The sequence below is a fragment of the Juglans microcarpa x Juglans regia genome, chromosome 4D (assembly GCF_004785595.1).
Source record: "Juglans microcarpa x Juglans regia isolate MS1-56 chromosome 4D, Jm3101_v1.0, whole genome shotgun sequence".
NCBI classification, from domain to species: Eukaryota; Viridiplantae; Streptophyta; class Magnoliopsida; order Fagales; family Juglandaceae; genus Juglans; species Juglans microcarpa x Juglans regia.
Genome location: NC_054600.1, coordinates 665,067 through 677,138, shown reverse-complemented (window position 1 = coordinate 677,138; position 12,072 = coordinate 665,067). Strand labels below are relative to the sequence as shown.

At 34.4% G+C, this 12,072-nt stretch overlaps 1 pseudogene; it reads right to left on the bottom strand.

Annotated features, from left to right (window-relative positions):
• Positions 1-1,261: 1,261 nt before the first annotated feature.
• LOC121261430 lies at positions 1,262-3,860 on the bottom strand (annotated as a pseudogene).
• Positions 3,861-12,072: the final 8,212 nt, after the last annotated feature.

Sequence of the window (12,072 nt, the reverse complement as noted above, 5' to 3'; positions counted from 1 at the left end):
CATATCAAATCACCAATCGAATGTGCAAGTTGTCGTCAGCATTTGGCACCAAAGCCACCAACTTCCATGTCTAGTCTCTTTTAGCATTTTTTTCTCATTCGTAATAAGTTTCATATTCAATGTATTATTTTGTGTTCTTTTTCTTTCACCACACGTTCTCTAGAGACTTCCTAGACAGCTAACAAATTGTTTATCTCTTTTTCATCATCAATCCCATATATCGGTTTGCCTCCACACCCTTGTCTCTCGCAACATTTTTTTTCTTGTTCTCAATAAGTCTCAAATCCAACATGTCATTTGATATTCTTTTATGTTTACCACACGTCCTCCAAAGACTTTCTACACGTTAAAAGGATTGTTGCCCTCATTTTCATCATCATTAATCTCGAATATCGGTTTTCTTCCATGCCCTCCACCTACTGCCTAAAGTTTTAAGCCCACTATCCATTTATGCCACACGCCACAAAGACATTCTATTGGGTCGTTAGTCGAATCCCCATCCATCTAGCCGCGGTTAACATGATCTTATTTTCAAATTCAAAGATAACGTCTTCATTATCATCCTAAGTTTGAGAAGATGTTAGAATATTACCATACTTATGATACAATATATTTATAATATTTTAACATATCTATGGTAATATGAGTACTCATTCTCTATCATATTTAGTTTATGGACAATGTTAGAAATATGCACACCAATACAAGTGGTTTTTTTTAAGTATTTTTTAAACATCTTTAATCGTTAAGAAAAAAAAAATACAAATTCACTAATAGTTACTTTCTTAACCATTAAAAAAAAATAATTCCCTTGCTGCCCACCCCTACCAAACAAAGATGAAATTTGCATTAATAGAATATGTAAGTTGCGCATTTTAAAAAAAATATATAAATATGTAATTTATATAAAAGAAAATTAATCTTTTAATAAAGAATTCTACTTTTTTTAAATCACAATATTTATATAACCTATAATTATTATATCAAGCATTACTTTTGTACAAAATCTTCAACTGATGAAAAAATAAATATGATGCCAAAATAAATTAGGTTCATAGATTCATTAATTAGATATCCCAAATGCAAGCTTCCACCTGAGCACCAGGTACACACACAGCACAGATGATCTAGAGCTAGAACGAGATCCTGTTTATCAAGAGAATAGATGATCTAGCCAATTATTGCAACGGTAATTCTTCTTTTGGGGGGGGGGGGGGGGGGGGGGGGGGGGGGGGGGGGGGGGGGGGGGGGGGGGGGGGGGGGGGGTGGGGGGGTGGGGAGATGTCGCTATGTGGCAGGATATTGTCTCAAATTGAGGCGGATAATGTTGGGGGCAACAAGGGATCCACAGTACAAATGATGTCCGATCTTGATCGCACTTGAAACCATTGACAGTCCAGGATCATAGTAGTGAGCAGTTGGTTTTCCTTCCAAATCAACGGCAAGAGCCCCTCCATTCTTCTCCATATTTGGTCGTCCTATGTACTTCTCCATGATTGCTATACACTTCCGGACGAAAGGGTATCTGCATGCTAAATGCCATGAAAGTGTGGGCCCCTGCATGTTATATTACCCCAAAATAGACTGATCATGATGAGAACCATGTACTACCTAGCTGATTACTAAAATTCATGCTGGATCGATCATACGTACCCAAAAAACAAAATTTATCGAGAAAAACCACAATAAAACCAAAAGATTATCCTCTTTATAGCATTCTTAATAATTTATTCATCTTATTCGTTAAAATACATCGTTAAAATTTATTTTTTTATTTTATATATTAATTTTTATAATATATCATACATCAACTAGTTATGATCTTTTTTTTTTATATTATTTAAATATTATACTTTTTAATATATTTTATTCATTTCAAATAAAGTAAAAATTAAAAAGTAGAGAGAAAAATGAATAAAGAGTAAAGAAAAAAAGTAGAAAGTAAAAAGATAAATGAATGAAATATTTATACAAGTGTATACATTGTTCTATAGATGTAGAGGTTGTAGTGTAACAAACTAGATATTAGTGATAAATTACATATATAATCCGTTGGATGGGCTATTTTGAACTCTTTCCTTCAAATTTTACAAAAACATGCCTTATACATAACTCATTGAGAATGCTCTAACACATGCTCTTTCTCATGATCGATAATCCTCCTAGCTAACACATGATTCCATCTAAATTAAGCAGGGATCCTAAGTTTTTGGATTCTATAAACATACTACTATATATATATATATAGATCATCAATATTGTTTCTCAAGAAACAAACACTACTTCATGAAAAAACAGGGCTATTAATTATTAAATGGAAACTAATTAGATCAACCGATATAATATATATAGTACCGTTGCCAATGCAATCCAGTAGTGGCCTTCTCCATCATATCGGATATTATCTGGCATGCCTGGTAGATGATCAATAAACTCACTGACTTTTCCTTTTTCCTTGCCTTGTATATGATATTTCCTACACCTTCTCCTGCGCGCATTAGTGACCCATATATATATATATATATATATATATATAGTTGGAATCATTATAAACAAAAAGTACTTAAGGACTAACATGAAATTAAAGCATGCCTGCAAGATTACTGGAAATTATTAGCAATTAAGTACATACGCTAAGGTTTCGCAAAAGATGACGTAATTTTGATCAGGCGAGACTGCCACTCCATTAGCAAAGTAGAGATTGCGAACCAGCACCTTTGTTCTCTTGGTCGCTGGATCATAACTCAGAAGTCTACCGTGGGGCTTACCCTCTAATATATCCCAAATAAACTCATGCAATCTATATTTATACGAGGCGTCTGTAAAATAAACCATTCCATTATCTGCTACATCTACTGCGTCTGTCGTTCCGAATTTTTGTCCCTCAGCCTCATCTGTCAACAGCTCCACTGTCCCGTCTGCAGCCTTCACGTTCAGGAGGCCCTACAAATTACATATTCATGACCAGATTTCATTAATATAAAAAATAAAGTGAAACAACTAATAACAGTACTCTTCGTTTTAATTATTATTTCTTGACATATTGTAGGTGTTGATCAGTTGATGATGTGATATGATTTAGATATTTTTATATGCCAATTATTTTTAAATATTGCATATTTTTAAAAAAAATTTAAAAATATTGCATATTTTTTTTGTAAGAAATTATATTTCATTAAAAAAAATAAATTTTTTACACTTTTCATTATAATAGAATACACAAAACAAAAAATACAGCTTATTATTAGTAATGGAAATTAACCCAATTTCTTTTCGAGGCATGGAATCTATGTAGATTTTGTAAGTCAAAGACTGGAGTGACGTGGCTGCAGGTGTCCACCGGCGAGCAGCCATAACCTGATCTGCAGTTCGCAACGGTAAACGACTGGTCAGTGTTTAGTTGTTTACCTTTTCGGGATCAGCAACCCAAACTTCGTCGTCACGTACAACTGCGATTCCCAACGGTCTGCCTCCGGTGTTTATCCATTTCTGCACCGTTGAGTCGTTCACCGTGACCCGGCTGATCCACCCATCTGCGCAGCCCGTGTAGATGACTCCGGAGATGGGATCGTAAGCGACATCTTCCGGTCCTAACAAATGGCCCGCACCCAAGGGCTCCGATCCTCGGAGCATACGATTGTTACTTGCCGGCACGGCAATAACGTACCGAGTCAACAGGTCCGGGGGTAGAGGAGCCGGGTCGAACGAGTCCAGTTGATAAAGAACTATGGCAGCAAAAATGGGAGCAATACCGCCATAAAAACCGTGAAAGACCATGAGTTTTCTTTTTCGCTGCTAGAAGCCTTGGTTCGTGAAGCTGAGTGGGGGTTCTTCGAATTAGCCATGATTGGGACTGGTGAGTCAGTTCGGCGACTCGGTTACAGAGAGAGAGAGGGAGGAGATATGGCGGGTTTTATTACCAGTTCGAGTGAGCCATTTGAGGTGAGAAATAGTCATTGACATTGGTTACCGACTTTTATTTTAATGTGATGTGTATAAATATTTAAAAAATATTATTTTATTAAAAATTGTAAATTATAAGCTGTAATTGGGTTGTAAGTCTATCACTATTCTATTTTAAAATCAAACGATCATATTTCCTATTTGATATAAACATGATCTTTTTATTTATAGTAATTTGTTTTAACGATTAATTATTTTAAATAATGATAGTTTTTATTTGCAAATTAACATTATAATTGTGAGATATTACTATGCGCTAGCTATATCTAACCGAAGTGAGTACGTAAAATAAAAATGATTTTTATACGCTGCAAATACCGAAGAATATATATGTCCTAAAACTGATTTTGGGAGGCTAGGGGCCGGCCATATATATGGCCCCAGTGGTCTCAACGTAGAATTTATTTTTGGCTCGTACCTCTTGTATCGACATGACCATGGTTATATAATTAATAAGCTGTCTCGTTCAACGCCACTCCACTAGTACTACTGCACAACGCTGCAGACAGCATCACCATGAACTCTTGGATCCTAGCTAGAACTAGATCATCCACAAAACTTCAAGACCCGATAGTTTCACTATATAATTTTTTAAAATTTATTTGGTTGGATGTCCTGATCTCGATTCATGCACTATCGTCACTTCGCTCGTCGAAATTTGGTTGGTTGATAGTCTCCACATTCACTATCATCTGTCTACTTCTTTTGTCTCTTTACTTGTTTAGTGTCTTTGATCATCATGAGTTTCATCTCTTGCCTTCACGACTTCAAATGATCGTTAGATCATAACATCAATCGGTACACCAGAACTACAAGAAATAAGGCTTTAATTTTTCGGCCGAAGTTATTTTCGCCGGCTAGTATTTTTGTCATAATAAGTCAATAATTATTGTTGCAATGCTTTCTAACCAGTGGTTGAATCGCCACAAAAAAATCCATTTTTTCAAAGATGATTAATCGTTGCAAATAAAATCGTCGAAAAAAGATATTTTTGCGACCAATTTTACTTACAGCAATTCTAATTATTTTGCTGCAAACACTGATCAAGTTTTAACATTTTCGTTCGTTTATTTCCGACGAACAATAAGTTGAGGCTAAAAATCACTTTTTGCAGCGAGTTTTCATCACCGCAACAAAAATCAACGGTAAAAACTTGAAATCAGGATGCCTTTTGCGACAATACATTTTCTGTAGATTTTTATGAAACTCTTTATTGATCCTATTTTGTTATTTCAAGTCTCTGATTCTTTGAGTCGACTCGGTTTTGAGCTTCTAGAAGCCAACCTGTTGTTCCTTTTGTTTGAGCTATTATTACCTTTTTTTTGGGATAAAGAAATCTGATCTCATTAGAATAAGATAGAGCTTACAACAAGGTAAATAAACCAAAAGACATAATGCTTGAGGCTTATAACATCTCTTTAGTAACAATAGGCACAATACAACTTGACATTGTTCAATATCATAGAGATCTTCCATGCCTTCCAGCTCAGGTTTTGCCAATTGATGAGCTGCCATGTTGACTTCCCGATTTACATGTGTGACTATCCAAGTGGTGCATGAGTCCAGCACTTTGCGAGAGTCTCCTATGAGGCAACCTCCTATAGTCCAGTTTGGGGTGCTAGTTTGTAGAAGATCAACCACTTGCTTAGAGTCCTCTTCTAGACAGACCCAGGATAGGCCTAACTCCTTACAGAATACAGCTGCTAGCAGTAAACCATAAGCCTCTGCATCGAAAGGAGTACCTATGAGGGGTCAGTTAGCATGAAGGGTGCCTGTGACTTGACCTTGGTGATCTCTTATGAGCTATTATTACTTGATATATGAAATAGTATTTCGTATTTGGTCCTTCTAAGTGGTCTGAGATTTGTGCCTTTGTTCCATCTCTCAAAAAATGTGTTAGAAGATTTTCTTGTATTCTGATTTGATTTACTTTTAGCCCATAAATCCCCTCATGATAGGTCATTAATTTGCCCTTGTTCTCTGTTAGTGTACTCAAATCACTAATTACTACTACATTGCACTTGTAAATGTCTATCTTTTAGGAACTGTGATGCTGGTTTTTGGAATGGGTCTCTATGAGCTCTTTGTTAGCAACCTTTACACTGCCAAATCACCATTAAAGGAAAAACTTCCATACAAATCTAATCTCTTTAGCTTATTCACTCTAAAGGTCAGTTCAAAATTTTTTAGCAATTGAGCAACTGCAATACCTGTTAGCCCAAGTGAGTGGGCCTTAAGCCAACTTTGACTGATTGATGCTTTAAAACAATTATTTGTTCATTTTAGAAAACTTGATTGCTTTAGGTAGTAAAAGCATTGGGAAAATTGATATCAATAATTCTAGTATTTGGTCATTAAAATTGATTTTGTCATTTCTTTTAGTTGAATTGAGTTTAGTAACATGTGAAATGCATTTAATTCATGAAAAAACCTGTATTATCCTGTCTTTTAAGTTTTTTCATGCCAAACTTACTAGTGTTATTCTTTTTTACTTTAGGAGTGTTACTTCCTAAATAATATGCAAAAGAAAAATAGTTACCGATTTAGTAGTCAAGGTCTCTAAAACTAGTTTTTACTCTCTAACTAGTTCTAGCCTGCTGACCCATCTCCATCCCCATCCCCATCAATACATGGGATGTCTAAAACACCATATGGGCTAGTCATTATTTAACTATTACGTCTATTTTCTAATCCTATACATGTTTTTTCATTTCTTTGGTTTCACTTTCAACAGAGGGTAAGTTTGAAACATCAAAAACATTATATTTGAGGCATCTGATATATCTGCGAATAATCAACCTGTATTGTGGAGCATTTTGAACTTCTGTTGGCTGCCAATCAATCCCTTTCTTTCATACGCTACTATAATGGTTTTAGTTAATTAAGATGTTTTATTGGGTTTTGGGAAATGAAAAAGAAAAAGTTGAATAAAAATGTTATAAAATTAAAAAACTGTTTGAATATAAATTTTAATACTATTTTTATTTTAGAATTTTTAAAAAAATATTATTTTTTATGTTTTGTTTGAAAATTTGGGAAAGTAATATTGGATTTTGTATTTAGATAATAATTAAGTAATGATTAGATAAAAGAATTGATGATTTAAAATTAAAAAGTATTTTATATTTAAATGGTGTTTGAAAATTAAATTATAGAATATTTTTAAAACTTTTTTAGAATATCTCACTACCCACTGCTGAATTTGAAAAGAACCTCTCAACTGGGAGGATACAAAGGAAAAATTATATGAGAAAGGACCCTTCTACGTCCATCGAGAAATTCCATCGAGATGGTTTTTACTGACAATGTAAAATATATATTTTTTTCTAAATAATTTTTAAATTCTCTTTAATATATATTTTTTTAAAGAATACAAAGGAAAATATATATGAGAAACGACCCTTCTACATCCATCGAGAAATTCTATTGAGAGGGTTTTTACCGACAATGCAAAATATCTATTTTTTTCTAAATATTTTTTAAATTCTCTTAAATATATTTTAAAAATATAAATTTATTAGAAAAATAATTCTTTAATCATTAAATATAAGGAAAAAAAACAATGAATACAAATTTTCAATAGGATTTATAGGTGGGAATATCAATTCCCTACGAGAAATAATGGAGCCCAGCAAGCACTGCTAATTTTGGATGCCAAACTTTGTTTGTTTGTTTGTGAGAAGAGAAAAGCTTGGAGTCAGATAGGTGTGAAAAATATTTTCCCACAGGCCAATAACAAACAGACACATAAGCGATCTATTCATTATTGAAATGCACCTGCATGTATGAGAAAAGATGCCCATAAGCACAATTTGACACTCTCCCAAGGATAATCACAACAATCTAACCATTACTCTTAATGACTTGTCCAAATCGCATCACAAATTCACTTAATCAAATAAACCATATATACACTCTAACAAAATCTCAACCTCTAATTCTCATTAATTGTCAATAGATTTTGAATAAGAATTTCTAGAAACTGTTTTTCTTGTAAACGGTCTCAGAAGATATGAAGTCTGAGCTAATTTTTACAAATCCATATCCACTACCTCATAGTATGGAAAACTATTCATTAGATAACAATTAATAAGGTAAGATAACTAGATCGTCATCTCTCTTAGGAGGATACTTTTCTAAGATTGTCAACAATGTTCAAACAACACATTTTATTTAATAGGTCGTTAATAATAACCACTAGGTACTTTGGGTATATTTGAACAAATGGTTTGTTTGGGCTGCATGAGAACGATACCGGCATCATTCATTTGTTTTTTTGTACAAAAATAGTACAAGCAGCAATTATGCACTCAAAGTACTTCCTACCTAAACATCACAAAAGTTAGCTATCTAATTATTCTACAAGAATCAACTATTTATATCATTTAAGAAAAGTTTCAATAAATGTGCAATCAATGATTATCTAAAGACAACTCAATTAATGCCAAGAGATGGATTTATTCTTCCATCAAATCCACTTTTTTTTTTTTTTTTTTTTTTTTTTTTTTTTTTTTTTTTATATCAATCAGATCAACAACTCTAGGTTGGATCATATAAGTGAAGTGAGTCTAAGATTCTATATTAGGATTCCTATTACATGAATTCAATGCTTTTAGTGTAGACATATTATAAATATTCTATTCTAGTCTCTAAGTGACGAGAGAATATTGCTATATTACTAGCACGCTAATTTTGAGGATATTATATTCTAGTGAATTCTAGGACTCGTTATCACTAATAGTACACTTTTCAAAGGTATATTCATACTAGTTGTTAAATTAGTCCCACTATTTTTGGTGACCTTTTATAAAAGTTTTTAAAATATTAATATAGAGGTAAGGTGATGCGAAATAAAACATTCTTTCCACAAAATAAGTGTTGATAAAATCCCCAATACCCCACCCTCGCCGAAAATATAAGTAATTTTCTTGATTCAACCAAGAAAATATTCAAACTTAAATCCTCTATAATCTTAATAGAATTCATGTTTATACAAAATAATCACCCAGCCTTACTTAAAGACAAAGAACTTGGTGTAAGGACGACATGTTAGAATTAATGCCGCAATTGCGATTCTGAAAAATATAATTTACTTCTTATTAAGAAATATGGAATCACATTTATATGGTGAGATACTCTTTCTATTTCATGTATTTAGTGTTCATGTATAAGAACTTTAACATAGAAAATGTTCATATTGTTTTTTCTCATTAACTCTGCTAAACAAAGGAGATAGATCTCATTAGTGAGAAAACTTTCAATTTCTCAAGTTTTACAGCCATCATCCTATGCATTCACGACATATTTTAGTATATCATCTTCACCCGAGAAAAAATATCACCAAGTCAATAAGTGATTATCCAACTCCCAAACCTTTAGATATTCTCAATAACACCTATATATATTGAGTTTTAAATCAAATTAGGTATAGACTTCGCCAATATCGCGTTAAAAGTGCCAAAAATATCTTCTTGTGCAATAAATACAATTCATGACGTTTTAGCAGCTAACTAGTGAATCTCTATTTCTTCCTTACTCAATATTTTTCGTATTCACTAATTCAGTATAGGAGAGAAAAGAAAACTTTACGAGAAATAATCCTAAACTAAAACCTATTTTGCATCAGTGCAACCACGAGCAATATCTTTAGGCTTAATTAAGTCGTATCTAATTATTCAGACTTTTACTACAATTACCATGCAAACTTCCAATGTGCTTGGTATTACATTATCTCTCAAGGGGTGCTCAAAAGTTTGTATATCTACAAGAACCTATTGTTCTGGCTAGAAAGAAAGAATACTTGATCAAGATTACCAATGCTAATATCACAGAGAGTTGCACTGATACAAACTTTTAAAATAAACATGTCAATAAAAAATGTCCCCAACACTTGCACATTTAAATATTAATGCCCACACTAACTAAACATACAAGTAAGTTTTAGAGATTGTGCTTATTTGTGAGTTAATCTAAATTACTTCAGGATTATAATACCCAACCTCAAATATAGGAGCAATTAATATTTGCGTTACAAAAATAACACGCAACTTCCGTTATTACCCACAAGATTTTCAAAGCAAAATAGTGATTAAGTTCTATCTAATAGTTGATCCTTTCAACTTTTATGAAAATTATAGTTCATGTGTCCTACGCGCATTTTCAATTTTACTCTAGACCTTTTAGAAATTTTTATAATAATGATGATCTAAAACAGATGGACACTCATAATAATCTAATTTGTTTTCAACTATTACTCAGGGAGGAGATTAACGCGCTAGTTTAGTCACATGCCAAATCTCTAAGCTTACTTCTATGTTGTCTCAAAGTTAATATTATATGTGCATTTAATTGCATACATGTCTAAGAAATTTACCGCGTTAATATATATAATAACAAAAATAATTAACATAGGTCACAAGATAAAAAATTCGCTAATCTTCCTAATCACCTCTTGCACCACAATACTTAATTATTAATTTAATTTTCATGCAAATTTATATTATAGAAGAGATTAATTCCAAATTAATTTCAACTATACTCCCACTAGGATAAGTAATTTGTCGAGTTAGTCACATACAAAAATAATTTCTTCTTAGATCGAAAAAATTCATTTGGGTTAAACATAAGTAAGGACAATACAAACTCAAACTACTTAATCCTACATTTTATCGCATTCTAAAAATTTGAATACTTAACTCCTAAAATTAGCCTAAAAGATACTAGTAATTAAATAAGCCCATACAATTATTATAATCACAATACATCTAAAAAAAAAATCATATTTCATCCAAATAATTATTATTGACCAAATCTAGGTAATTTATAACATAGAATAAAATGACTAACAAATGTGACAAACATGATCTCATAATATCATGGTATGCATGTATTCAACGACCATAATCATGCAAAAAAAAAAAAAAAACTTTTCAGAAAAAATTATGTCGCATAACTATTTGCTGAATATGTTAAAAAAAGTATAAAATAAATTAAGCAAAACTCACTAACAATAAGCCATAGTCCAATAGTTGACCTCAAATACCATGGCCTTTGAGCTCCTGGTTCAAACTTATTTGCAGCCCAAAACTAAACTGACCCGCAACCGTTCTTCTTCCACCTTGGTACGGTTACAACTTATCCAGAAAAAAAAAAGAAGGTTGCATTAAGCTGCCGCCACCACCTCTCTTATCCAGGCCCACCCTTCTCAGCCAGCGCACCCTTCTGGCAGCACTGAATGAAGTTCACGGTGTACACTACTTCATGGCAGTTCTACTACTGCACAGGCGTGGTGCGCCGCTCTGCAATCAACAAAGCTTGCTTCACCTGCCTGGTGCCCTGCCTTAGTCACAATAGAGCTTGAGTCTCGACCTTGGTGCGCAGCGTGTGAAGTGGAGTAGTGGATCACACAACGGAGTACATCGCGAGCCACCTCAGGTGCTCTACACCATCTCGCGCTCATGGGTGCGATGCGTATAGTCGCATTGCTTTGTTTTCCCCCCCTCTTGTTCTGTGAGATCGGCACCTGGTGTCGCAACACCTCTAGTGTACGTGCGCTGCTTCTTTCAGCCAATCCTGCCCCTTGTGGAAGTGTGTAGCTTCTAGCCCTTCCACGGTAGAAATGCACCGTGTCATGGTGATTGGCAACGTTCAAAGCCACCGTACGGATGGCACTGCGCGTGGTGCCCTTGTAGTGCTCGCCTCACCCTCTAGGGTGCGTGTTGCATTGCGCGCACCTTCACTGCACTGCGCCGCACCGTGGAGACGCAGCACTCAGCATCGTCGCTTCACCTTTGCCAAAGCCACGGTGTTTCCCGATCCTACATGAGTAACGCAACACTAGTGTTGCATTTCACCGGTCGCTGCAGCACCAAAGTATGGTGCCGAAGCGGCTTGGCCAATGCCCTTCAACGGAGCAACACCATAGGCATACGATAATGGTCGAATGGTGCTCATGGTGCCAATGTGTGCCACACCTCCAAGTGTATGAGTCCCTGCCTCGCTCGGTATGTGGTCACAGTCCCTGCCTGTGCAACGGTTCTTTGGTTGCATTTACTATGCTCGACACCAATAAGTTGGCGAACGCCACACAATCGGCGGGGAACTTGTATT